Source organism: Choloepus didactylus, chromosome 2 (assembly GCF_015220235.1).
Source record: "Choloepus didactylus isolate mChoDid1 chromosome 2, mChoDid1.pri, whole genome shotgun sequence".
In the NCBI taxonomy this organism is placed as follows: Eukaryota; Metazoa; Chordata; class Mammalia; order Pilosa; family Megalonychidae; genus Choloepus; species Choloepus didactylus.
Window position 1 is genome coordinate 239,963,111 of NC_051308.1, and position 6,000 is coordinate 239,969,110.

Genomic DNA, 6,000 nt, shown 5'->3' on the forward strand with positions numbered 1-6,000 from the left:
TTTACTGTGAATGGGCCATACTTTCCTGTTTTGTTGTGCGTTTTGCAGTTTTTGTTGAGAACTAAACATTCTGAATATTATGTTGTTTTAACTCTGGAAATCCAGGTCTCCCGCTCCATTCTGGTTTTTGTTTGTTTGTTTGTTTTTGTTTTTGTTGTTGCCTGGAACCATCAATTTATGGCTCTTCCAAACTATTTTTGCTTCCAAACGGGGAATGGAAAGAGATAGAAAAAAATAGGTGCTGCCTCTTTAAGTATCCTCTGCCCCTTTTGACTGAGGTGAGTTGGATCACTGGCTGTACTCAGAGCTCCCAGTGCCCCAGCCCCCTGATCTGAAGTAGCTGATCAAAAGCAGTGATTAGTGATCAGACCACACACACCCCAGACTTTGGAGGACCAGGTCCTTACAGCCCACCCTGGCGCCACGAGCTGCACCAGGAGTCTGGGCTGTGATCCCACTGCTGCAATCAGGGGGTGAAACTCACCCATGTTTACTGCGATTTACCAGCCCCTTCCTTCTGCTCTTCCCTGGATGCTACACAGTGTTCCACTAGACTCCAGAGTTTCAAAATAGTTGATTCAGACAGTTCCCACCAGTACAATCATTGTTTTGGTGGAGGGACTGAATCCTGGGGCTCCCTACTCTGCCATCATCCCACAGTCCTCTCCCTACATTTTTCTGTTTTAAATAAAAACATTTGCATACTTTATTTAAACTCTCCTGGGTTGGTTTCTGTTATTTGAAACCCAAAAATCTCCATTAATATAGAAATTGAATTGGTATCAGAAGTGGGGGTGTTAAAAGAAACAGTTTTGCAAAGAAAGTATGAAGTGAGCTGAATTGAGGCAGAATGAGGGTCAGTGAGGACACACCCATCCTTGGATGGCTCCTGGCAGTCCTTGCTATGTGGTGACAGATAGTTAAACAATTTTCAGTGGCCTTGTGGGACTCAGAACATGTGTCAACCAAGGCTGAAGCTTTAGGAAACTTGGTAGCTAGAGGTCCAGGGTATCGGTATGTGAGCCCTCAGAAAGTGCTGCAAGACAAGCTTCATTTTAACTTTGCTCAAGATTGGAAAGAAACACAGCAAATATTTAACTCTATGAAGGGAAATTCTCCCATCCTGTAGCCCGTGTTTACCAAGGATTAGGTAATTAGGCACTTTGCTGCTAGTGGCAGCCACATTCTGCACACACCCCATCTCTAAAACAAAAATGGGCAACTGAGAAGGGAAGTCTGCAAGCTTAACAGCTGGAATGGGTATGTCTGGGGAGAGCCCCAAGAGTGAGAAACCCTTCAACCCTGGCCCCTTTAAAGTACCCCCTCTTGTCAGACTAATGTGGTAGTTTCCCACTGTCAACTGTCACGAGGGCAGGCAGGGACAGCATTCAAAAGAAATTAGAGAAAAGGCCTCCCTCTCACCCAGAGCCAGGCTATGAGTTCCTCTTCTCACTCTTAGCTGAAAGCAAACACCAGCCCCCGTACTTGGTGCTGAAAAACCCAAGCCCTGGAGCATGCTCAGTCCAAGGTTGAATGTTCAACTGGACAGGCTTTTGTGACTTTGGTTATTGGTAAATGGCAGGCCCCCAAATAAAACTGACAGGTGACCAACTAGGGATTTATGGGGGTTGAAACTTTAGGAATCCCTCAAGCTTGGCAAATAGGAATGGGTGATTTCTTGTTCTCTTGGACTAGTACCAGAACCAACAGGAAGTGGAGTGCCGGTGCAGCTGCCTCCCCTCCCAGAAAAAGCTTTCCCAGGCCCCTCTCAAGGGCGGTCATGAAAGATTCTAAAGAAGGGATCCCCTCCCAGTGGGCAGAACCTGGGGTAGCCACATTTGCCAAGGAAGTTAACTAGGAAAGCAGACCCCTTGCAATTCATTGTTCCTAAAGTTTATTTTTCTCTATCCACCTAGAAGGCCATGGTTTGTGCTTTGGCTGGTGTTTCCTTTTTTGGCTCTATAGATCAAGGAGAGTAGGAAGGGTTGAATCGACCACTTAGTCTACCGATTGAGGGGGGCTCTGGGGAGCCATCTTAGAGGAGGTCAAGCAGAAACAGAGGGCTTAGATATCAGCTGGAGACGGTGGGCTCTGAAACGCAGCCCCTGGACGTGAGAGCGCAACACGACTTGGGCTGCCTCTCAATTGGCCTCACAGTATGGGAGGACGGGGTTAGGCAAGGTGACAGGATGGGGATGTCTGGGAAAAGTCACTGGAATGGAGCAAGGGTGGGGGCGGGGCAGCCCCTGAACAGAATAACCTGGAACGGGCATGATGGGCTTTGAGGTTATTAGTCTGTCTGTCTGGTCCCCTTTTCCAGTAACCCACCTTCACAGAACCCTAGCTAATAGGAGCAGAAAGGAGGCCTTGACCCAAGCCAGGCCAGGAACGTGGACTCGTGACCAGGAAATAGTTCTTTCTGGTGAATGGACCCATGGCACATCAGCTTGGCAGTCACAATACAGACGAGCAAAGGGGAGTGGTGAGTGGTGGTGGGAGAGAGGTCCAGACGCTGCCTGCCTCCAGCCCTCCACGGCTGGGCTGCATCTCTGGGTCCTGAGATAACCCTATAAAGTTCCCTTTCCTGCTTGAGCTAACATAGGCTGGTTTCTATACTCAGAATCACTCTTGTGCTAGGACAGGGGTGCTGAACTGGAGTGTGGGGTGAGGTTGCAGCTGGAGAACAGGATGAGAATCTAATAATCTGAACGGCACCAACCCAGCCAGCCTCCCAGGGTTACCACCCACCCCTCCCCCCACCTCTTCCCCGACCCTGCTCTTCAGGCTGCACGTTCAAGCACGTTCTGCAGCTTCAGACACCTCAGGCTCTCTCTCTGACTCTGGGCCTTTGCACATACTGTCCCCGCTCCCCCAGCCTTCCTTCTGCAACATCACTCTCGTTCCCACCCCCCCTTTATCTGCCAGGCTAACTCTGCTCAGCAGCCCTAGGGCCTTGCCCAGGGGCCCTCCTCTTTACTCCAGCCTGGGCTGCCCCGCTGGCAGCCCCCCCATCTACTGCATTGTGATGACCTGTTTACTCTCTTTGGGGGCAGGGACTCTGCAGATGGTAGCTGGTCTCCTGGCTCCAAACGTTGTGCCAGGCCCCAGAGGGCTGAGCGAATGAATGAAGGGGATGCAGTCATGGCTGGACAAGGTGAGGCTTTCCCCGGTGGAAGGTTTAGGAGGCAGCAGGCAAAGAAAAGGAAGGATAAAGGCCCGATCCAGCCAGTGTGGGGACACCCCAATCAGAAGCCTGACACCCAGTGACCCTGGAGCTGGCGTCTGGAGTTCCCTCCACCAGACGCTCAGAGGCCTGACTCAGCTTCAAGGAGGCAGGGAGGCTGGACTCACCCGTCAGAGCAGCCCCTTTACCCCACACATCCCCAGAGAGATGTGGGTTCAGCCTGGATCAGTCCAGCTCTAGGTGCCTCCCCAACCTATGAAAACAAGGTATTCCAGAGTGAGGCTGGGAACCCTCTGCTCCCCCGCAGCCCCAACCTCCACCTTCCAGCACCGTTCGTCCAGTCTGAACCAGAGTCCAAAGCTTGGCAACCACCCAGGGGACATTCAGCACACCCTTCCCTCTCCCCAGCCTCATGAAGCCCCCCTGGGCTCCTGTGAACCCCAGTTTCCTTCCCAGGCAGGCCCTGGCCTCCACCGACCCCTAGTTCACTGTGATAAAAGAGCAATGCTGCAAAATTCGTTGGGGAGAAAAACAGGAAGTGGAGCCGAGAGCAAGCCTGCAGAAGCGCTACCAAGGCGAGTGTGGGAGCCCCTCCCACCTGCAGCCTTACAGGAAAGCGGTGAGGGGGCAGCCCCAGCCAGGGCTGCGGGGGCGGTGCGGGGTGAGGGGAGAGTCCAGGAAGGACCCCTTGGCCAGGAAGGGTTTTATTTTTAGACCAAACATCACACCTGGGCCCTGTATTTTACATCTTACTCCCCCTTCCCACAACAACTCCATAAGGTGGGTATAAATGACCCCATTTTACAGATGAGCAAACAGACTCAGAGAGGTTAAGTGACTTGGCCAAGGCCACACAGCCTTTCCCACAGCTGGGTCATGGCTCTTTGATTCTTTCTCAGACTTTGATTTCTATTTGTGGGATGTTTTTGTTCGAGGCCTGTGAGCTCACGGTAGGGGGTGGAGAGGGTGGGAGGGGGCAGGGCTGATTCTGGCTCCATCATCTCAGCACATCTGACCTGTAGTAAGAAAGTGGAGGCCAGCTGCTGAGGGCCCATGCCTGAAAATTCTGCTTCTTGCAGTGTCTGAACTGGGGAGACGGAGTGCCTCTTTGCTAGAAAAGAGGAGACTGAGGGTCAGGGTGGGGCAGTCGCCAGCCAGATAGTGGCAGAGGGAGGGCCCTGACTGCCCGAAATACAAAATCAAGGGTTTATGCCCTCAGTTGGTAGAGAGGCCAAAGGACTTAGAGCCTCAAATGAGTTCAGAATCTTCTTCGCACCCAGGCTTGGATAATCCCAATCCCACAATCTCAGCCCCTAGAGGTGAGCCAGGGGCCATTTCAGGCAGCATTGGAATGAGAACCTCCAGGAAAGAGGTGGGACTCCAAGTGGCCAGCAGGAATTACGGGGATGGGGTTGCGAACATAACTGAGAGTTAAGGGTTAACAAATTATTATGATCACTGAATCACTGTATAGATGCTTTTTTTAAAAAGTTCAATTTTATTGAGAGATATGCACATACCATGCAGTCATACAAAGCATACATTCAATTGTTCACAGTACCGTTATATAGTTGCACATTCATCACCAAAATTAATTTTTGAACATTTTCATTACCACAGACACAAAAATAATAAGAATAAAAATTAAAGTGAAAAAGAACAATTAAAGTAAAAAAGATCACTGGGTGCTTTTTTTTTTTTTGCCCCCGTTTTTCTACTCATCCATCCATATACTGGAAAAAGGGGAGTGTGGTCCATATGGCTTTCCCAATCACACTGTCACCCCTGTATAGATGCTTTTTTACTTTCTAATATATTGTAGAATAGCCAAAAGTGATTATCTGAAATTACTGAAACTCACTAAACTTGCCGGAGGCCTTGTTTATACTTGCTGTCCTCACGGTAACCACACTACCCTCCCTTGTTTGAACCCATAAAAAAACCTAAACTTAGATTTTTAGGCCCCTAGGCCAAGTGATCTCCTTTTTAGGGCTTAGCAATAAACTCTATTTGAAACTCCAGCGTCTCAGGAATTGGCCATTTGAGCGCATGGGGCTTTTGTGTGGTGTCAGGGAGAGAACCCCCAGACAGGCCTCGCCACCCAGGTCGGAGCCCCCCCGGAACCCAGCCCTCCCCAGGGTTGCTCATGTCCTCCCTGGGCTGAAGGTAAACTGAGGCTGCTGGAGCCTGTCCCTACGGAGTCCCCACCTGCGCCCTGGCCCTGCCCAGGTGCCCGGGAGATCAGAGGCCTGGGGGAGGTGGGGGGCTTCTCCCGGGCCTGGGCACTTGGGGGTGCCGCCTGTGCTTCAGCCCGCCTCCGCCACCTGCATGGACGTCCTCACCAGGCCAGGATCCTTGCCTCCAGCAGCCTCTGGGGTCCCCCCAACATTCCCTAGAGGCCTCAAACCCACCCCATCTCCAGCCGGGCCCCGCGGCCCCTCCTCCCAGGACAGCGGGGAAGGGGGACGCCGTACGGGGGGGTGGGGTGTGTGTGTATCTTGGAGCAGACTCGGATCCTGCCCCCAGCCGCTCCCGGGTAAAGGGAACATAATAATACCTGTGAAGGGATCCGAACAGGGCTGCCCTCGGTGAGAGCGCGATGCTCGGTTACAATAATCATCTCTATAATATTAATCATAGTTTTATTATTATCTAATTTAATCCTATTACAACCCCATGGGGGTCAGTTTTGCGGTCTCGTTTTCCAGACGAGGAAATGGAGCGGGGTGAAGCCCCTTGCCTAAATCTGCACAGCGTTAAGCCGCAGGACAGGGACTTGAACCCAGGTCTGAAGCTTGTGCTCTCAGCCCCGAGCT